Source organism: Solea solea, chromosome 14, assembly GCF_958295425.1.
Source record: "Solea solea chromosome 14, fSolSol10.1, whole genome shotgun sequence".
Taxonomy (NCBI): domain Eukaryota; kingdom Metazoa; phylum Chordata; class Actinopteri; order Pleuronectiformes; family Soleidae; genus Solea; species Solea solea.
In genome coordinates, this window is record NC_081147.1 from 26,499,781 (window position 1) to 26,523,003 (window position 23,223).

The 23,223-nt window shown below is 40.9% G+C and overlaps 1 long non-coding RNA gene across 1 annotated transcript; it reads right to left on the bottom strand.

Annotated features, from left to right (window-relative positions):
* Window positions 1-9,710: 9,710 nt before the first annotated feature.
* On the bottom strand, window positions 9,711-10,964 carry LOC131472945 (uncharacterized). The gene is made up of 3 exons (XR_009242159.1): window positions 10,895-10,964; window positions 10,748-10,815; window positions 9,711-10,103 (listed from the first exon to the last, which is right to left on the bottom strand). It is a non-coding gene; the product is annotated as an uncharacterized LOC131472945 (long non-coding RNA).
* Between the last annotated feature and the right edge of the window lie 12,259 nt (window positions 10,965-23,223).

The window sequence follows — 23,223 nt, forward strand, 5'->3', positions numbered from 1 at the left end:
AATGGAAATAAATCTTGTGACATTGCAGTAGCTTATGGAAACAATGCAAACACAGTGAATGAGTGAGTGATCAAAGCTACAGTAAAGGCGCTCCAACCATGTGACGACAGACAGTGTATAACGGTGAGTGCAGTTCACTGGTGTGTGAGTGTGATTTTCCGGTGGAAAGATCTTCACCAGTGTTTGACTCGTGTGGTTTGACAGTGACCACGTGAGGTGAGACGGCTGCTCCTCAGACAGGAAGTCAGTCTCTCCTCCCGCTGTTCATTCAGCTCCTCGTCACATCTGCACATCAAGGCCCGGCCTGCTCTCCTGCTGCATGGCTGCAGCTGGTGAGACCGTCTGTCTGCTCATGTCTCACATGTTTTATTCACAAACAACCGTCTGTGCTCCATGGTTGTTATTATTATTTTATTATTATTTAGTTAGTAGTTCGTGATGATTACGACTCATTTAGAAATGACAGTGAAATTATTCATGAGGAAATTTGTATTTTATACATACACATACAATATAACCGGAGTAGATATATGAAATATGACTTATACGACTTTGAAGACTTAAGTTACAGGATATGAAATATACCAATAAAATAAAAAACATCTTAAACCTGAGGTCCGTACATACAAAGCATTTATTTTCTATCATGACATGGTTTACAAACAGTATTGTTACTGAGAAAAGAACAAGAAAGCATAGTTTACACTTTTGTACTTTGATCAGAACTGTCATTAAAGATACTATCTTAGATACTATCGGACATCCATACTTATAAAATTCTTATATGTGTTGGTATGCTGACAGGAAGTCATACAGAGGAGACTTTCCTTTTACTTTGATGTTTTTAAAAAGGTTTCTATAAATACAAGCAACGACTCCATAAGCTGTAGATATTTAAATTATTATTTGAATAAGTATATTTTACAGTGTAAAGAAAAACAGCAGAGCCAGTGAGGAAGAGGAAGATGACCTGGATGATAAAGACAAAGATAAAGATAAAGAGAGCAAATGCCAGCACGAGAGAGAGAGAGAGAGAGAGAGAGAGAGAGAGAGAGAGAGAGAGGTGGGGCTATGACATCATCCTTTTCCCAAAGTGAAAATGCCAGGAAGGTGTTTGAGTTTTTCCAATGAAAGTTTTACTAAACCACTGTTAAAAAAAAATGCTGTTTCCATGTGAATAGAAAGACGATAATGTAAAAAAACCCAAAACGTAAGTGGATTCATTTCAAATGAAAGCGTACGATAAAAACAGTTGTAAGATCAACGACTAAAATAAGGCAGATGTTTACGTGAGATTATTCCTCAGCACAGAGAAAGAAATAAACGTCTTCAGATTTGATGAAGAGCATGAACACGTTCATGTGGCCTTGAAGACAATTCATACACACACGCGACAGAACAGGCTCCAGGGAAGGCTGCTCATGTGCTCGCTGTCGCTGTTAAATTATGGGATGGAACGTATGGAAATTGCAAAAGCAGTAATCCATCTGTGTGTGTGTGTGTGTGTGATATTCAATAATCTCTGTTCTGATGACTAAGTCAATAATGTTCTTTCTTCTGATTTACATACAGTAGATGTTCATGCTACTGTATGATTTCCCCTCACTTTAATCATAGTATCATCTGCTCGCCTTATTATTCAGACAGCGATGCATGACTGCATCACTCCTGCACTTACGTCCCTGTTACATTAGCGATCGATTCTGAAACGTTATTGGTCTCGCTCCACTTCCTCCATGATGTGTCCCTTCTACTCCAAATAAGTCAAATATTCTGAAACTGATTTGAAATTTCTTTTCTTATTTAAGAAAAATAATCTGCATATGAGGTAAACACATTTTGCTTGGCTACAATACTTGAAACTAGCTGATAAATCATCTAATCCAGAGGTTCTCAAACTTTTTATATCACTGACCGCCTGAGAAAATATTGAGCTCTCAAAGTGACACCATTATCGCCACAATTCAAATACAGTGGCGTAAATAGAGAGATCCTCCTCCTCCTTACGTTAACTTCACACTTTCATAGTGAAATTAAATGAAAAAACATTTATATCTTATCAACACCATCAATTATTTCCTTTAAAACCTGTTGTATATGATCTGAGACCTATATTCTGCCCCCTAGTGGATGACCACTCCACCGCAGGCAGTGGAAAGGTTTTTTTTTTTAAATGGCACACGCTCATTTTCACGACGTTACAGTAAGAATAACGTGTAAAGTGTATATTGTTTTCCCTTTACAACATAAATATTGTCTGTGTTCACACATACAGAAATATTCATGGTATAACTGTGCAGGTGTGTGAGCTGCTGTACCAGTTTGCTGTGGTCGATTGATGCTCCTTAAAAAACAAGACATTTTATAAAGTCATGTATCATACCAGTGGTCAGCAAGCTGTGGCCCGTGGACCAAAACTGGCCCACCAGCATTGCTATCCAGCCTGGTAGATGAATTCTTACATTTTTTGAAATTATTTGCCAGTCTTCAACAACAGAAAAAAAACGAACTTCAGAGGCTTTTATTCTGAAAAAGTCAAAGAGTCAAAGAGTCAAAGACACGAGGAACAGACTGTGGCTGAACTGCACCTGAACCCGGCCCACATTTATTTTGGTCTTGAGATTCCAGACATTAATGTCACCACAGACACAGTTATATTTAGGACAGAGGACAGCGAGACTTTTTTCTTATCAGCCTGATCTTTCTTCTTTTTTTTTCTTCTTAAAATCTTCTTAAATAATATTTATCATCATCACGCACGTGTCTTCAGTTTCTCACTGAGGTTTATTTGCTTCCACAGTCATTTCTAATAACAGGACTGAGGAGAGAACTGGCTAACGGCTGCTGCTCCTTCATTGGTTTGCTGCACTCATGTTGACCTACATACAGTCTTAGTAACCGTATCTTACCAGAAAATGACTTTGAAAGAAGCTGAAGTCGCCTTTAACAATATTACCTGAGGATAATAGGCTGCTTTTCCTGTCACAATTTTCCAAATCCTCAATACAATTTGATTTTCTCTCTGTTAGCGCACACAGCTCTAATAAAGGACTATCTTATCTTATCTCTTATCTTAACTAAATGCTTAAAGACGGAGTTTGAGTTCGGGTGGATGTGTCGCCCAATTCAACAGTTGCCATGGTTACTATTAGTCGCAGCATCTTCAGGTTAGTGGGAGGAGCTAACAATGGCTACAACCACAACACAGTATTTGTCCCCTCTGGCACGCCTTCAGGACGTCCCACTGGGGGCGTGGTCACACTGGGGGCGCGGTTAAATCCTCCTGCTTTCGAAGGTCGAGATTGTGACATCGTTTCAGTCAATATTGGATTTACAGTCGAGAGGGTGTCACTCCTGTCCATTATACAATTCTAGCAGCTTGTAAAGAATTAAAGACAAAAAGTCTTTTTTGGGATTTTATTTTAAGATAAAGTCTTCGCTGCAGGACGTCGTCCACTTACGACATGAGATGAGAAGCAAGAGAAAGACAGAGAGTGAGGAGGACGGTGGTTTGAGAAGTGATGGAAAGATAGACAAGAAGAAGAAAAAGAAGGGGAGGAGGAGGAGGAGGAGGAGGATATTGAGTTGGGAATACAGTGTTTCCTCCTGTCACGTCTGTCTTGTTGTTGTTGTGTTCCCAGCAGAGGAGTTTATCTGAAGTATCAGGGCTCTAAGTGAATTAGTGTAGCCTATCTCCACACAGCAGATAAGCAGCGCAGGCCACTTTTAGGACAATCAGATGTGCATCAAGGTCTCAGGGCATTTTTATTGAGCAGCCCAGGCTCCCCATGGAGTTAATACAGAGGTTACATCTATGAGACTGTGTGTGTGTGTGTGTGTGTGTGTGTGTCATTTAATTCCTGTTCTTTTCATGTTGCTAAGTTACTCTGCCACAGGTTCACGTTAACACACACACACACGCACACACACGCACACGCACACGCACACACGTAACTGTGGTCTCCTTCTGTGAGCAGCCATGTAAATGTGGCCTTTTGAGGACACTTGTTTCAGTGGCTGAGGCTGAAACGCTGCTTTTCTTAAGAGATTCAAATGAGTTTGACTGTGTTTACCAGTGCAGTGTGTCATCATGGCTTTGGTGCAGTGATCAGGGGGAGCCCTTCTTTAAATAAGACTTTTTAAATAAATCAAATATACTATTCTCCACCCACTCATAACATGAAAAAAAATTTACCGTTTTTCTTTTGTTTTTGTTCATAAAAACGATGTTTTGTTCTAAGAGTTAAATGACAGGACACAGGATGACAGGAGATGTTGGTCCACTGCTGCCTCCATCAGTAAATTCAAGTTATTTTGTCTTCACAATATTTCTTCTACAGTCTACAAACAAACCTCCAAAACCCTGAACTACCCCTTTAACCACCACAGGAGACTCACAGACACACGTCTCACAACCTGAGTAAATAATGGAAAATCATCCTTCAGCATCACGATGTGCAGCTGTACCTGAATGTCGCTGTGAATTTCATTCATTCATTCAAACAGAATCAAACATGGACTCTTACAACAAACACAAGCACATCACACTGACGACATCATGAACCAAATCAACAAACCTCGAGTAATGACAGAAAAAGCAGAAACGACTCAGCTGATCATGAGTCATTTCCTTCTTGTTTGAATCTCTGGACACTGAGCACGCTGTCGTCAACAGGAAGCTCGGTTGTTTAGTTGTGGAAACTACTAATGAGAATCAACTGTGGTGAAAGGAAAGTCAGGCCTTTCTTGCTTTGTTCACTCTGTCATTGTCTGCTGCTCCATCCTCCACATGAGGGTCTGAGGGTCCCAGGGGTTTGGACACAGGAGTTCACCCTGGACACGTTCAGAAGCAGCAGAAATCACTACAATGTTTTAACCATCAGATCAGGGTCATAAGCCGTGTGTCCACTGTGGAATGTCCACATCTCTCAGTCTAAACACAAGCAAGGCTTCACCGTTACAAACCAGACTGTACTGTACTGTACTGTACTGTACCACTGGCAGCCATCGAAGACCGGCCTGAGCCTCAGCTACTGACAACATGCTGTTTCTGTAGCATGTGACACTCAGACTTAGTGAGTAAATGTGTTTTCAAACTAAATGGTGACACAGTGTGTGTGTGAGTGTTGCAGCGAGCAGACATCAGTGGACTGTAAAGCCGCTCGTACTCTGACTGAAACAGTGTGTGATTCATTGGCCTGGACTGAATAAAGCAAATATCCTTCAATGCATCATACATAACAACACTTTACTCCGGGCTGACTCTTTTGCTGAGTGGTGCATGAATTAATACACACACCCAGCAGTCCCTGCACTTTCCCTGTAAAAGCCACAGCGTCGTCTGAACTGATGTGACTTGCCATTTATTAGTTTCTTGTAAGAAAGAAAAAGCTCATTTATGTGAAGCACTCAAAGCCCAGGAGCTGAGTTTCCCCCGCTGACATCTGTCCGTTCAACAAAGACTGCAAAGCTAACCGTGACCTGCTCGCCTTCTTTGTCCGCTGCAGCTTCAGCATTGTCCTCGCTGTCAGATCCTGTTTACAGCAGCGTGTTCTCAGTGTTCTCTGTACGGCCATGTCACGTTGTTATGGCCCACCTCCACTACTCAGATTTTTGTGTTTCAGTTTCCTTCCAGAATAATAAGAAGTCTAATTGTTAGTCCGTAGGGAGTAAAGTGTCACTGAGAGCCAGTCACTCACTTAAATCTCTCAGATGTTCCTGGAATAGTTGCTGTCAAGTCCACTTCCCATGAGATCTTCAGTATCAAATGTTTTTCTATTTTGTGGCAAAACTATGAGTCAAAGTGGTAAATAACATCTGACATCTGTTGCACAAAGAGGAGGAAATGTTTTGATTTATTAAAGGTTTGAATTTGTTTGGATGTAGGACTTTATTAACGCTCTCTGTGTCCGGCCTGACGTTTATGTGAGTTTCTGTCATGTGAGTTTTTACGTAGTCCCTTAGCTGGAGGTACGTAAAAAAGGTCAAAAGTTCACTTCAAATATATACTGTGTCACCACGACAAAGCACTATCTGCAGTTGAGTGTTTGAAGGGGTTGTTGTCTGCAATTGAAAGAAGGAAAGAGATGTCTTTCATCCTAAGATTGAGCTTCATCTGTCTCCACATATGAAAAGTATTGTGAATTATCGGATTATGATTAAAAGGCCCCTAATCGTCTCTGTCCCTGTGAGTGTTTGGTTCACACGGCTTTAAGCAGAAACTTCCTCACCTTCAGCTTGTAATTAAGATGAACAATCACAACGTATGTGTGATAGAAACATGACATCGTCCACACTGACAATACTTTAGAGGGGAACAAGACGACAACAGACCAATGAAGACTACCGTGTTCACACTGTGTCTATCACCATGTCGTGGGAGACGGCAGACTGTGGAACAGTCACACTGACAGAGTCACTCACAGGGGAGACAGGAACCCACTGACAGAAGGACAAAAACACGAGGACATGGAGAGTGATAAAGAGAGAGAGAGACAAAATAAAAGTCAAGCTCTGTTTGTCTTCTTTCTACCACATCAGTAAATAGCATCAGCTGCTAGGCATAATAACAATAATCTTACTTAAGCCATGGTATTACTATGCAATGGCATATTTATACATACACATATATATATATATATATATATATATATATATATATATATATATATATATATATATATATATATATATATATATATATATATATATAACTTCTTCCACCTCAAAAATATTTGCAGAGTTCACACGAGGCTGTTCTGTCCAATAAAGACAAATAAAATGGATGAATGTAGGAAAGCTGCTGGTTGCATTTTAGAATGGACGTACAAGAGGAGGAGGTCGGTGTACTTGGTCCACTTCACCTTTTTTATGTTTTATTCACTTTGTTTGTTTATCAGTCCAAACTAATCAGAATAACTCAGAACAGAACCTCAGTTTTCACCAAAACAGCTGCTTTAGGTTACAAATGAACAGTGATATTACCCATTTCTCCAAGGTGTTGGTTTAGAATTAGATGATGTGACAGCTTCCACAGTGACCTGAGAGAATTAACCAAGCTAAACAAAGGCGAACAGACTGGCTCTGAAAGCATCCTTGGGAAACTCACATCTCACCCCATTCAAAGTCAAAGGGCCTTTGTCTTGTTGCCTCCAGGCGTCAACAAACGGAGGCTGACATTTATGATATGTGCTAAACTGTGATGGAAGGTCCTGATCAGGCTGTTAGAGATGGAGCTGTCATGTCTGCAGGTGATACCACTCTTTCTCGCTCTGTGACACCTTTGCTGTCAACAAGCTGCTCTGTGGAGCATCTCTGTCTGTCTGTCTGTCTGTCTGTCTCACTCTCTCTGTCTAGACCATGACTTGGTCCTACCAAGACCTTTTCTGAGTTACTGGTTAAGTTTAGGGCTGAGATTTGAATTGTTTTTTGTTTCAAGTTAGAGTTCAAGGTCAGCTGAGGTCGCTGAATCCTATACATATCTTGGTGTCCCTCCAGACCTTTAATATGAGCAAGAACCTGTTGTATGTGTTCTACCAGGGTCTACAGGGTTAGGGTCCCCTATTATGATGAGCTCTGCTGGGGAGGAAACCTCTGTGTTGATGACTAAAACAGAATCAGAAAAGCTGCTTCTGTGATCAGCAGACACTCTTGAGGTCATTCTAGGAAAGAGAATGAGGACAAAACGAAAAAGTCTCGTCTTCAACAGCCAAAAGAGCTCTTTCAGTGAGATTTTGTGTGTCTGTTTTCACTATATCTCACACAGTGAGGGAGCATTGCAAAAAAAGGCTTTTTTGAATGGATGTCAATGGGAAAACAAGATTCTACTTCTCACTCCATTTACAACATCAGTAAACATGTTCTCAATTGTTAGTTTCAGGTCTTCCTTAATAGCACATTATGTTGCACCTGATGTAAATGATGTTACAATCTCAGGGATGATGGTCTGTGTAATTGGGGTGAATAAGAACTGTCCTTTGGAGTATATCAGACAATTCTCCACATACAGAAAGAGATTGAAGTCATTTGAGAAAAAGGTTGATTTACAGTACATTTAGCACAGCAGATTATCATGCAGCATTAATACAATTAGATGTAAGTTATTGGCAACATTTGCAGAGAATTGGCAAAAAGCCACATTGTTAAAATCCAAATTAAAAACACATACTTAAATCAAACATATTTATTATGCTATGGCAAATTAATCCAGAAGTCTGGTCTATAGTTGCTCATTTAAGCACAGGAATTCTTCCCCTCAGCCTCCAAATTGGCAGATTAAAGAATGTTCATGAAGAAAAGTGTGTTGTGTGAATTATTTGAATTGAGTCACATTTTCTCCTCTCCTGTACTGTCCTTAGTTAATTAATCATCACTGTCATCATAATCATCAACACTGGGAAAAGTTTCACAAGTGTCTCCTGTCGTCATCCTCGGAGTCAAATTAGTTTTTGAAAATCTGTCAGTCGTTGGCTAAGAAGTGTCAGCTGCTCAGTGACAGCAGATCGTGTGCCGCAGGGCAGTGTTTGACACACACACACACTACATGTGTACATGCTTACACTTTATCCTGCTCTCTCGTTTCATCTGTCCACACACACACACACAACTCCAAACACAGCTGTGCTCTCCGCCTCCATCTCCAGAACATCAGTGTGTGTGTATGTGTGTGTGTGTGTGTGTCTTGTGCAGTCTCACCTGAGGGTGAGCTGTGAGCATGTGCAATCTGTCAGCTGTCACTCTCCATCACTTTTCAATCCCCATTCCTCACTGACACACACACACAAAATGGCTTCAACAACAACTCTGTGAAGACTTTGAAATCAAGTGGAGTCGACTGACTGATGTTCAACAGCTGCTCACTAATGACGGGAGGTCCGCTCCTGCATAGGCTTCCCGTTGTAAACACTACTACTGCTACTGAGACGGACACCAAACAGGAAACGATCGTTTTCTTTGTCGTTGTGAAAAGGTTTTCTGTAAACACGGCTTCATCCACATGGAACCCCCCCCCCCCCTTTAAATGCTGTAGTACATATGCCAGGCCTGTATGTGGCACTGTAGCATTGTGCATATGGCGTGTGTGCGCGCTTTTCCAATAAAGCTTTATTTGAATAAGCATACATAGCAATCCATACGATCACAGAAACAGAGACAGAATGAAGAGAGCCAGGGCGACTGAGGAAAGAAAATAAAAGTTATCTTAAAGCGAAAAAGACCAAACAATCTCTAAACACAAGAAGAGGAAGATGACAACGACAAAGATAGTGACAGCCAATGCAAGAACAAGAGAGGAGGGAATGTGACATCATCATTTTCCCTAAGTAGTGCATTGGTTGTCTACACCAAAAAAAAAACAAAAAAAAAACAAAACACCTGCATTTCAGGGCTCCCAAAACTCCATGTGAACACAACAAATACGGCTTTCATCTAGACTTGTTTTCAGTTGAATTGGAGGGAAAACGACAGAGTGGAATTGTCTTGTGAAAGCCTCACATCACGGGTCTCAAAAACAGTCCAGACCTGGTATTAAAGTGAATATTCACTTGTGCTCTGATGGAGTGGAGCGCAGTGCTAGTTGTCCGATTGCCTGTCTTAGTCGGACTACAACCTTAGCTCCATTAAACTGTGCATGTCAATGTGTTGAGTGTTTCTTGTGCATTTAAGATTAGAACTTAATGATCATGTCATAATTATTGGCCTCTATGTAGCGCCCTTAGCCTGACTGGAAGAAATACAAATATTCAAATAAAGGCCATAAAGTTGAACTTTGGCAATTTATTTTCACACACAAATAATTATTACAGCATATGAAAAACAAAAAAAACCACAATAAAATAGAGCTCTTTCATAAAAAATCAAATAGAAAAATGAAATAAAAGTGTACCTTCTTCTCGATGAGAAGTTAAGAGTTCCGTTCTGTGTCGTGCATGTGCAATGTTCTGTTCCTATGACGACCTGGGTAGATTTTTATGTATTATGTCCTTATCTGTGTCACCAAGAGGAATGAGATGATGTCTTGGGTTCTCCGGAGTGGATCCCACGGCTGGCCACACCGTGCACCGTTTTCAATCTGAATCAATCTATAATCCAGCAAATAAACCAATCTGCACACAGAGTGCAGAAAACATTACTGTTACTATTAATCACATAACATCATTCTACTTCCACTTTTCACTCTGAATATCTTCCACACATCCAAATGCTGGATATACAGGGTTTAATCATTGGAAATGAGCCTGTATACATTTACAGTACTTTAAACAAGATATTTATCCATCATGAACTTATACTTTAACATACATGCATGTATAAACCTTCATAAAGCACTATTTATGTTTTAACCTTTTTAAAACGTCAGTCAATATTTAAACAGCTTTGTACATCACAGTTAAAGAACAATAACTATCTATTTGCTGTTTCTGTCTCTCATTAGCAGCTAGCAGGTTAGCTTACTTAGCCACACTGGTAACTCTGAGCTAGCGGAGCGGATAGCGCCACTCGCGATTAGCGTTAGCATGGTGCTAGTAGGAGTAGGAGTAGGTTTACACTGTTCACAAGAATACAGGCAGCACCACGGTGTGTTCAATCATTAGGAAATTATTATTATAATAATATAACAATTAAAATAAATATAATTATGATGCTCTAGTTCCGACTGGAACTTAGAAACAAATAGTCTTTAACACAACAACTACATCACAAGCGAACTACGAGGCTTAGCCTCTTAGCATGTAGCAGCCATGCTTACCGCAGTTCTCTGAGGGCTCACACCGTGAAACAGCTCCGCTCATCCGGCATGAAACACACGACTCGCTCCTAATAAGTGAGAGATTTATGAGACGGTGCTTCCAGGTGATAAATCAGGGATTTTCCACCTCTAAATTATAATTCTTACCGATGTTCATTTAGCTCACTAGCTAATGTCAGCGTCTCGGGTCAGAGAGATGGCATACACTTGACAGTGGGTAAAGGGATAGTGCGCCCCCGTGTGGTGAGGCATGGTAACCACTTTTAAATGACATATAATGGGTTTAATAACTATGTGGCTTACATCTACGTAGCTTAATTGATTAGGAAAGTATTGTTTTGGATGGTAATAGGATGTTAAACTGTGACTACCTGTATTTATTTTGTATTTAGAGGTTGTGCAGACACCAATGAGATTAAACATCCATTTGGATGTTTAATATGTTGACTCTAGTCAGCCAGTGTTCAAGTGAGGGGATAGGGCTAATATAGAAAAGGTTGTCTTAAAAAAACCCCAAAACAAACTGCATCGGGTGGGAAAGTATTTTCAGTATTTTAAAAATAAGAAAATACAGTATTTTGATTCATATTGTGTAGTTTGTATACATAATGTGGCTGCTGTATTTGGTAGTTTCTCACATTGATACATTTATTAGTGGGTATTTTATTTTCAAATACATGTTGATGTATTTGGCCCATGCATGTCACACATACAGTATGATCCTGAGTAATATGTCACTGTACTACATGATATGTACGTATGAATCTACACAACAGACATTTCAGTGTTGTCCTGCTCTTCATTGATCTAATGAGGAACCTTTCCAGTTCCAGTTTGAAGAAAAGGTAAATTGGCTTGTGTTTCCTGTGTAATGTAATTAGTTAAACCTTTTAAAATACAATTAGTCGCTTGCAGCAGTTATCAGAGTGTGTACACTATTACAACCTGGCTGTTTCCATTTCCCTTTATTATTGATGTCAGAAATAAGTGGCAAGTATATAAATCAAGGCCTATTTTGTTGGCCTGTAAACATAATCTTCTAATCTTTATGTTAGCACTTGATATAAAGGCATTATATGTTACTGTGTAATATATGGTACAGTTTATTTCAACATAAAGTCTATTTATGTGTCTTATTTGACACAGTGGGAATTTCAATCCTGTGCAGCAATAAATGAGTATTTGGGCAATTCTTTGTTGCTCCTTTAATTTATTTCTACCCACATCAATCCATCGCACCTCTTCGTCTCTTTATTGAACTGTATCTTTCTGAAACTACTCTGTTGTGCCTAGAAGCATCAGCAATTACAAACTCTTTTTTTAAAGCTGTTTCAGGTCATCCTAAAAGCATCATATGATATGGTTGCACACATTGTTTTGGTGTGTGTGATTATTGACATTACCTTTCTGTGGTTTTCCTCTGGCGCATCAGCCACATAAATGAACTGCAAACAGAAACACGGACACACTGACAATGTGACTGTGGTTCACTCCCGTCCCTATCTCAAATGCAATTGGAGCTTGAATGGAGTGCATGGTAATGTCTCGGTGGAAGAGGCCCAGTTTCTGCGACTATCCTGTTCAAATCAGATATTAGATGAAATTAGCATGTTCTTCACATTGTTTATATTATTCCCACTCAGAGCCACAGAAGAGAAAAAGCCATTTGACCCGTGAGTGAATGTAATTGTATTTATTCCCATTGCAGAAAAAAGCCTCCATAGTGTGGATGGCGCTGTAACCAAGTATGAATTTGTATGTATATTTACGTCTAGCAAAGAGGTTATGGGTTTATCTGTAAGTTTGTCTTCCTTTTAGCAACTTCCTCTCAACAGTTTTTATTTTCAAGGATCAATCTGAATTATTCAATTTTGGTAAGATTTTACACATGGATGACGTCACAAAAGCTGATGTTGTTCAAGAAATCCCAATCACTTATAATGGGCAAAACTGTAAAGAAAAATCTCCCAAAACTCGAAATATGGTATATTATAGAGTGTATGCAGGATCAGACACTGGGTTAGGGTTTACTCATGTTTTGGAATAACAGCTCTCATCAGATGGAGCTGGACAGACCTTTCAGATCTATTTACACAGTTTTCATTTATTGTTTGACTCTCTTTTTGACTTCTTTATTTTGGCTTGTTTGTATCATTGAAAGTTGTTACCGTGCTGGAGGAGGAATCCGACCCCAGTGTCTAAGCTGATGCTGCAGATTTAGAAGTGATGCTGGAAACAGAGACCCGAGGAGGTGCAGGAGTGTCAGTCTCTCTCAGATCACTTGATTTACATTGTGCTGAAATTATTTTATGGAATTATTGATCAATAAACACACACACAAACACACACCCACACACATCCTACTCTACCCTATTTAAAGGGCCCCTGAAGGCAACTAACACTGGTTATCACATATGTGATGTACAGTCTCTCAGCAGGGCCCCTCAGTCATATAACACAGTTTATGTTCCTCACCTCTTATCTCTGAAAGAGGCCTACGGTTACATATGTGATGTCTTTATAAAGCTGTTATCCTCTCCCAGTGTCTTGACAGGGCTCTCAGTCAGCTAACAAAGGTTAAGCTCTGTGCTATGGCTAATGATTCTTAGATTATTCTAATCATTATAATTATTAGCCATGCGGGCGTTGCTTGACAAAAAGCACATTTAGCTAATGGGAGGAGGAGAATCTGGCTTGTGTGTGTGTGTGTGTGTGTATGTAGAGGGCCCTTTTCAAGTCTGTACCTGGGGGCCCACTGGCTCATAATCTGTCCCAGACCTTTTAACATCCAAAAATAAATAAACAAATAAAATAAAAATCCTTTCAAATAAGACCCACGTGAGTAAGCTTGTGTTTCCTCTCAGGTGAGAGCTTCCAGACTCGAGTCGAGCCGCTCCTCGGCTGACACAAGCCAGACTGAAATATAAAACATGTGCCGTGCAGCATGTGGTGTACATGTGAAGCTGGTGTTCACCCCTCCCACCGTGTGTTGTTGATCAGTCTGACAGACGAAGGCTAATTCATCCAGGTGATAAGCCGCGTCATTGGCTCCTCGCTCGCAGTCGCTACTGTGCCTAATGTGACCTGCTGCATGTCAGAGAGACAGAGCGCTGGTCAATATTAGCTCGGCAGCCACTGACTCAAAAGGACGTGTTTGTTCACTCCGTGTCACCCCCCTACACCACAGTGAACACACACACACACACTGACAGACAGAGCGGCGATAGCACTGATAGCAGCGTGGAACAGTCACTCGCCACCGCGGCCTCGAGCAAAGACAAAAACACAGTGGCAGCAGATGTTTGGAGCTGAGGCACATGAGTCACCTGGCTGCTTATGTTTTTATTATGTTTCCATAGATTTATTTTCTGCCAGGCCTCCCCTGTGGACTGAACACTAACTCCGCTTTTTATTTTTACGATTGTTTCCATCAAACTAAATAACCAACGAGCAAATGTGAGGTAACATCACACAGGACATATGGCCCTTAAAGAAGCAAACAGAGAACAGATTTTGTGTTAGTACTTATGATGCAGGGAATTCAGCGATCTGTGGAATAAAAGTCTCTCTCTCAATAATTACTTCAAATGACATGAATGACATTAAAGTTTGATTTTGATCATTTCATAATCTACTGCTGCCTTATGAAATGAGCTTTTTGCAAATAAAACAATAATGGATAAGTTTTCAAAACACATGAGATAGTTTTGATGTAACTCTTACTGATTTATGAATATGTAAACTAGCCTCAGCATTAGCCCCGCCCAATGCAGCTGCAGCTCTGCTCTACGCCACACAATGACTCATAGTCACAGGGTGTGATGTGGATGTGATAGAGGTGTCGGCAGACATGTTGGATTGGAAAGCGATGATCCATCGTTGGGACCCACGTTTGAACCACTCAAAGTTTATTTACACAAATATAATGATAAGTAATGCAGGAGATAGAAATGTTAAATAATAGGAATAATAATATGTTACGTAGCAACAAAGTGAAATAACAGCGTGACTACAGCAGCCTCACCTCATGTCCATACTAACAGGATGTGATGCTGTAGAAGAGGAGGAGGTGTTGTGGACACCGCAGAGTGCTGTCTGATCACAGACAACACATTCTGATGTAAAGTGTAATGGGGCCGAACAGTGACTGCCTTTGATTCAAGTTTGACCAAATAAACTTGTGAGAGAGTTTGACGATGAAAAACTCTCAACTGTCAGAAAACATACAGAAAAAGTGCCTTAAAGTGAAGACAGTCATTTAAATGTATTCTAGATAAAACAAGGTCAGCACATGGTGGCGTCCTCAGGGTCAGAGAACAGACACACACGGACTGAAAAAAGGAGAGTATTTATACTAAACAGGAGATTAGGTAACAAGACACATAATTACAGAGGCAGGAAACCTAAACCAGAACCTGGTGATTTAAGAAACTCTTGACCCCAACAGAATGAGACCAAAACGGATCTATAAACCATGCAAATAAAAACCGGAGCATTAAATCCAATAAAAACTGTAAATGAAAGCAAATAAACAAAAACAAATTGTCCCGTAGACAGCGGTGAAAGGTCTCTGTGACTGCTTTAAACCTGTGCTTCTACACACTCTGAAATCAAAGGGAGACAAATGAGTGCTTGTCATTACACATCTTGTGTGTGCCTAAATCCTGGAGGAGGATTTATGGAGGGGAGGCAGAGGTGGACGGCACAAGTGTTCAGCTTATATCCTGTTTGTTTAGGCTGTGCAGCGACGAACTGCAGCAGCTCATTGGGCTGAGATTGTTTGTCGTTTGGTGTTTCAAGTGGAACTAACAAGCCTATAAAATGGTAACGAGAGGAAAACGACAGGAGACCGAGGGCGACCTAAAGAGGAGAGAGAGGGCGGGGCATGTGTGGGGGGCTGAAGGAGAGAGAGCAAGGGTGGGAGATGACATGAGGCAAGGAACGAGGGATGGCTGAGTTAATGAGAGGGAGACGAGAGACAATTAGAGCTGGAAGTGTGAGAGACAGAAGAGGCTGGGTGGGAGGAATTTCATGTGAAATTGTTTTATTGGAAGATTTGGTGTTTCACACTCATGTGGATCTTCATCACCTCCACTCCTCCACTGTTCTCTGACTATTTCTCTTTTTTAATTATAGGATGCAGCGACTGCTTTAAAGTCAGCAAAGAAAGTAAAACTCAGCCGCTACATAAGGCCAGTGTCTTTCATACGTCTGTCATAGAACTTTTCCATCATTTGGTTCCTGCTCTGCGAGGTTCTAAGCGAGCTGAGCTGATACTAAAATGTGACGTCAACAGACTGTCGGCCTCTGATCGGCACAGAGTGAAGTGACTGGAAGAGTCATTAGTGCGACGTCTGACACAAGAATCAAATCAAAACAATGATGAACTGTGGATCAAAGTTAAAAAGACTTAAAAATCCTGAAAACATGCGTTAATCTCAAAAGACATTTCTAAAATCTCATGTGTTTAGAGACAGCACTGCTGAAAGCCGGTGACCGTGAGCTGAATCACTGTGAACAAATCTTTTTAATGAACTGATTCTAATGATTCAGTTCCCTGAAAACAACTGCTTTGCCCGTCACTAGTTTGTGTGTTTGTGTCGTGTATATAACACAGTGCTGATAGAGCTGTATAATGGAGAAGAGTCCCTGATGAACGATGACCAACATGACACGATCATGGTTACGGTAACAAAAACTCTGTGTAAGATATTTGAGAATGTAGGTGCTACTACAACTGATGTTCTTCTACTGACCAGTCATTGAACTGCAACATGACCACAAACCAACATTCACTGGACCGCCCTCAAAGTCAGATTGCACTTTTCACACTTTCTAATGTGCAAACCAAGCTTGGTGAGTTTTGTGCCGTCAAAAGTGAAATAAGATGAAAGAGAAATAGCCGTCAGTGTTTGGGCCCTAATGATGTGGTAGTGATCAATGCAACATGGCCGTATACCATTCCTTTTACCAAAATGGAAAAAGGAATGCGTCCAATAAAGAAGAAACTCTTGTGAGTTTTACTTCACTAACGAAATGTCCTCCCGCTGTAACCACGACCACATCCAGACACATTCTGCACAAAAGCTCTGTGGAGATTAAACTTGTTCTGCTGTTAATCACCAGCACATTTTATATTCTCTACCAACTGATGTCATACTCTGTGATTGATCAGTGCCATCATTTTACAATCTAAATGACTCGTACCTGATGACACACCCAGGTTCAGCACATCCAATGTGAGGCTCAAGGCGTTTGTGTTCTATACTCAGTGTTTGTTTGTCGTGGTGTTGAAGCAGCAAATATGTGTATTTCATGTCAGTGACGTTTCTGGGCTGATTCTGTGGCAGAAGCATCATGTTTTTGATGTTTTTGATCCGTGTCAACAACACATTACAGGACGAGGATTCCTATCGGGAGATTACATTTGTTTCGATGTTTTGACAGCTGCATGTTTTTTAGATGAACCACGTGAAATCACTGAATGTGAACGCACTAGTTATAGAACTCTGAGGGTTTCAGTGACCCAGCTGATTTTCCCCAGAGAAGGTTTACTTTGTTGGATTTGGAAACAGGATCAGTCTCTCCATTAGAAACCCAGGGATTTACTCACCAAAGGAAACTGCCATCCATCCATCCAGCATCCATCCATCCATCCAGCATCCATCCATCCATCCATCTTTGCACAGCAGCCATTTTGACATGTTTTAGATGTTTCTGGTCACTTTAACAATGTATTGTTCATTCCATCTACGTCAGGACAGCCGTGTGATTTCCCTCCTCAGTGAATCTGTGTCAAAATGGCTGCTGAACAAAGAGGAGCAGCTGTGGAGAAACTGATTTACTCAACCTTTACACTCCTATGCTCACAAAGGGATTATTTATTGGAAATGCTGTGTTCGCGTTTCTTCCTTTCTTATTACATTATCACGTTCTGCCACTTGTTTCATCTGATTTCAACAGTTCATAAAAGTTTGGCCTAATCTGAATCTCTCAAATTCAGCACTTCACCTCTGCCTGACAGGTGAGCCATTATCAAGATGCTGAACAAACCATTAATGCACAGATCTATCTTGGGCTGACCACTCTAAAATGTGCATTTTCACATATGTCGCACAGTTTAAGAGCGTGAGAAAAGGAAAATCTGCAGCTGTGGGTCAAACATTGTTAAGATCACCTTTCAATTCTGTGGTTGACTCTGAGCGAAACACTGCAGTGAAAAAGCTAATGAGGCTACATTTCTATAATGCTTCAGGGAGTCTGATGTGGGGTCTGATGTGGGGTCCTCCAGGTTACTCTGGACTGACTGCACTGACAGACACACTGATAACACACAGTTCAAAACAACATGATTTGGTCTTTGTGAGCAGAAATAGCTTCCATGAGAATTTGCATATAGAGCGAGGAGGTGAAACTTGATTAAAAGTGGACACAGGCGATGTATTCATGATGCTTTTTAAAGACACGCCTCCACCAATGACACCACAACCTCTGTCTCTTATGTTGGTAATACAATAACAGGTAAGAACTGCAACAAATTATTTCCACTTGAAAACAATTCCGTGTTTTGTCAGAAAACAGTGAGCGTTTCCCAAACCTCAGAATAACAATGTTCTTTGTGAGTGGACGTTTTTAGTTTTCTGTCATAGACGAGCAACGAAACACAACCTGTCTACGATCAAGACGATGAATCACAGAATCAACTGATCGTCAAAAGAATAACAGCAGAGTCACCGCTGGTTTCCATGACGTCAGAGGAGATTACATCCACTTCCATTCATTTCCTGGAGACATAAATAACACTGGCCTAACCCTAACCTCGTCCTATACATACATGCCTTCACTTAAAATCTTTAAAATGTTAGGTTTCACGTTACGGGGACTTGATTTATGTGACTGTGTCCCCACAACACCAGGAATACCTGTTACACACAAGCACCAGGTGGAAATTCAGAAGTTGGAGAATTATCAGAGTTATTAAAGTTTGCTCTGAGGGAAGCAAATTTAAATTTAGCATCAACTGGTGTTTAATTTAACACCAATGTCAACTCAGTGGTGGCTTCAGAGGAAACATCGGAGCAGCACCAGAGTCAGAGGAATTCATCCTCTGAGAATAATAACATCTCATTTTCTCCCTGTATGTTTTTTTTAATTGACTTTATTAACCTTGTTGGTGGTGACGCACGGACGGACACTGTGTCCTGAACAAGACATGAAGTAGTGAACGAGTGACAGTTATTCTCACACAGTCCAGTAGAGTCGTCCACACGAGCTTTACTTTCCAGACCAGGAGCATCTCACCTGCAAACAGGCTTCATTTTGTACAAAGCATGAATGTGAGTGAGTGAGTGAGTGAGTGAGTGAGTGAGAATCCAGAGCAGCTGTCGTTCCACGGCCTCTGACACCGATGATGTAAGAGAAAATACATATGCGGCTGAAGTACCGCTGAGCAAGGGGAGGAGTTACACCTGCTTAACAATCTCTGCACAATCAAGTGTGGCGACCCGAGACAGGTCATGTGACCACAGCTACACGTTTGTCTTGACGGTGCAGGCTCAGCTTAGCTTAGCTGAATAAGCTTTACAGGCGCGTTGGCAGCAGACCTCCACGGTGGAGCCAGATGTGGTCACAAAGACATTTATGATGCCACTGCTGAGCCTTTATTATGATGTCACTGTGGCTGTTATTTGTTGTGATGTCACACTGCTGCTCACCATATGGCTTTCCCTGGAGAGCCGAGGCTCTCTGCTGATTAGCTGAACAGCTTGTTGCCCAACAGGCCGTGAGGGTGACGACCTCTGGGGCTGAACAGAGAGCCGTGTAATCTGCTTGATGGGGAGAGGTGCTAATGCTTATGTGGGTAGCATGATTAAAATGGACTCCCTGATGATACTTTTTAATTTGAAAGTCACGCTGTTAATACAAGAACAAAAGGTGCTTTGTCTGCGTTTGTCTCCAGTGCAGCAAACAGAGCCGACACATCCCAGAGTCTAATTCTATTATCTTGTTTTTCATGTCGTCTAATCGGTGACAACTTTAACATTTAGTGGATGCACTCTCACAAAACACACGTGCCAATTACAGGGATTGCAGGTGATGAAACGTAAGCACACGCATGATGATGATGATGATGGGGGAATTGTCTGTGAGCATGTGTAATTGCGTGAGTGTTGTTGGAGTTACTGCTGTTTATGGTTGGCCACTCGTAAAAGTGTCTCCTGCAGCTCCTCGCTCTTCCATTTATACAATTATCCAGTCCAGCAGTGCACCTGACGACACACACACACACACACACACACCACAGCAACACACAGCTGCATGTGCTCTGCACACAGGACACAGGACACACTTCCACACGGACACTCGTCCTAAAACACCAGAGAAACACACAACTTAACAAAAGATGTAGTCGAATAGAAGCCGTAATAAATAAGAAAGAAAAAGTCCGCTCATCAGCCGGCTCTGTAGAATCCTGATAATGGCTCATCTCCGTGAATCCCGTGTGTTAAACCATGTTTAAAAGTATCTTCAGTAGATAGCTGTCAGAACTTTAAAGGATGTTTTGTCATTTTTCAGTAAGTAAACTCCACAGAAGGTTGTTAAAGATGCAGAAGCCGCAGCAGAGTCACACGTCTCAGGGAGTTCCTGAATCCAGACACCGCTGCAGTTAAAGGGCAAAATAGAATCTAATTAAACAGATTCTGACGGGTAATAAAGTAACACGTGACCAAACGGAGGAGCTCTGTTGTTTGGTGACATTTCATCGGTGTCATTAATGATACTGCTGCTTTTATTGATACTGAGTATGGACTCAGTACTTCAGCTGCACGATTACACTGTTTCATTACTTTTTTTAGGTGAAAAAAAACCAACTTTCTCATTCTGAAGATTTTGTTAAACTAAAACTGCTTTTTCAAAACAGTTATGTGAAATTTAATGTTATAATAAAATAAAACAGGAACTTAGAAGTCAAAAAAGACTTCTAAGTTCTTAAAGAGGAAATGAAAGAGGACATGAAATGAGTTGGTGTGAGAGAGGGGGAGACAGAGGTGAGATGGAGGAGGTTGATTCACTGTGGCGACCCCTGAAGGGAGCAGCCGAAAGGAAAAGAGGAAGAAGAAGAAGAAGAAGAAGAACTTAGAAGTCAAGGGAAAAGTATAACAAACATTAGAGCACTTCCTCTTGTTCATCTTTGAAAGCCTCGGCTCAGTGTCTGTTGTGAGTGAGCACATGAACCTTTAGCTGCGTGACTTGGTCCAGGAGACTCAGGTCTGTGCAGCAACAAGAAGAAAACAGCGTCAGGTTCAAATGACAAGACCTTTTATTGATTAGCAGTTTGCATGTGGCTCATTAATCTTAGCATAGAAGCTGGAGTTGGTGGAGACAGCGAGCTTGGCTCAGTCTGAGGGTGATGCATCTTATTGGTTCATTATAGTTCAAGTAAAACTGTCCCTGGCCTCTGCTTTTAGTGTTTACATCTATTTTCATTTGACTCAATGAAAGTGTCTGTTGCTCCAGTTTCACTTTGTCTCGTTACTTCCTGTTTTTCGTCTCCCAGGACAGGAAGTCACCTCTGTTTCACTGAGAGTTTGGATTATCATGGTCTGTAACCTGTTCTCCATCTATTCAGCTCACGTGGCACCTCCAGGATGTTAAAGCCTGTGTTCATTAAAGTGCCACCAACTGTCCTGGAGTCAGGGTAGAGCAAATCATGGAGGGATTGTTGTTGCATGTGAACACTGAGGAGAAACAGAGGCGAGATCTGTTTGTACTGGAGCTCTTTCACCGACTTTCCACTCACTTTTCTATGAGAGCAGCAGCAGCAGCAGCGGCGGCAGCAGCAGCAGCAGCAGCAGCAGCAGCAGCAGTAAATCACAACATCCTCGTCCTTACTGCAAGTTACAAGAGCTCATGTGCTGATTTCCTTCACAACAACAGTGACTGACCGCTCTGGAGTCAAGGTACAAATATATGAACCCAAATTAGAAGCTTATATTTACATTTTGACCTGAACTATAACGTTTAGCTTTTTTTTAAAGCTGCTTTACACGGTCATTCACCCATTCACTCGCTCTCATACAGCGCACAAACCACCCTGAAGCTCGGTCTGTAGGTCGTGACGTGCAACTCACGTTTCAGAATCTGAAGTAACATAAATATTTACCAGAGCAATGAGGTGCAACTTAAACCAGACTGATGAGAGCGGTTTATATTCAGTATTTACCCTGGAACAAACTTTAAATGAAGGTTGTGCAGCAGAAAAAAGAGAAAGACATGATGGGAGGATGAGTCATCTACTACAGCTGCTGAAGTTGCACCTTTGAGGACGTCTACAGCGTTCACTTCTCTTTCTCCTGTTATTACAGACGCGTCGCAGCACAGTCAAGGTGCAGGGTTGATGGGAAATGACCTTTAAAGACTGTTAAAGACCATTACAAACATAAATATTCAACAAACAATAACAGATCATTTTCCAAAGGAAGAAAAACAACTGTTGTCTTAATCCAAACATGAATTATGCAAGATGATATAGAGTTAAGAAACACTCTGGACCGAGGAGTGAGACGCTTTTGACAACCTTTCTTTGGGTTACCAGAGTTAAATGGTACGGTCGGGGCGGAGCCACGACAGCATACTGAGTGGTATTCTCAGACTCGACGTGTTGTTGAGACAAACAGCTTTAAACACAAGGAGGATTCAAATGTAAAGCAACAAAAACACGCTCAGGGAGGATCTATAGGATCTAAATCTATAAAACTTAACTTTGACTTGGTGACGTGGTTCTGGGACGACAGGACTGAAGCAAGACAGACAAAGACCAACTGACACGAGACCATTTATACATGAGGTAGAGGAGCACAGGTGAAACCAATGAGGGGCGGGGCTAGCAATCTCAACTCAATCTCACTCTCATTATCTGATGTATTTTATGATTCTTGTGGTTTTTTAAATTCATTGATTCTTTAGTGTGGTCTGTTCTGCCGTCTCTGTCTGTGCTGCTCTTTTATTACACGCTGAAATCTCAGCACATGCTGACAGAAACAACAACAACAATAAGAATAATAATACAAATAATAATAATTATGCATTTTATTTCTAAGCACCTTTTGGAGACTTTACAGAGACAAAACAATAAAACAACAGGCAACAGGACAAACTCCAGCATGAACTACAGACAATCCAAATATTGCTTCATTTACAGGAGAAACGTTGACAGCGTGACAGTGTTACCTCTAAACAGCAATGACAACAGTTTTCTTTTCATAATTCTAACATTTCATAAATGCAATCTGTATAAAAACCTTTACACGTGTTATTATCTTCAAATGTCTCTTTTCCTCCTAATGTTGCAGAATGTGATGAGGAGTGAACACGTTGAGTGTCTGTTGATAAAGCTTTGGATAAATGTTTGGAGAGGTTTGTGGATTTTAGGATGACTGTTTGAAACTTTTGTTCTTTTTATAAAACACATATAA